Raw genomic sequence first — 403 nt, 5'->3', positions numbered from 1 at the left:
CCTCTTCCATTCTACTGAAGGAAGTTTGAAACGCCATTGTAGGGGGGTATCGATCGCATAAATTACTCCGGGGATAAACAGACATATCATACAGGATGAGGCGCTCTCTCAGCCCGGCTGAAGGGTTGTATAAGGGATATAAAGAGCTCAATAAAGGGGATAAATCGCTCTGGGTATGGAAATAAAACGTTTGTAAAGGGGAAGAGAGAAGAGGTTGGATCCCTTTCGCATAGATGACAATGCTTGTGACGAAGGGGTGAGGGTGGGGGTGAGGAGGGGGTGCATTAAAGCAGAGGGAAGAGGTGGATCTAACACCCCAACACACCTCCGAGCTAGCAATGTCACAGTAGGTCATTACATTCATCGTAGCTCACTCACATTCTTAAACTCACTAACAGAAAAC

This window comes from Penaeus monodon, chromosome 21, assembly GCF_015228065.2.
Source record: "Penaeus monodon isolate SGIC_2016 chromosome 21, NSTDA_Pmon_1, whole genome shotgun sequence".
Lineage (NCBI taxonomy): Eukaryota > Metazoa > Arthropoda > Malacostraca > Decapoda > Penaeidae > Penaeus > Penaeus monodon.
Note: the sequence above shows the minus strand (reverse complement) of the source record.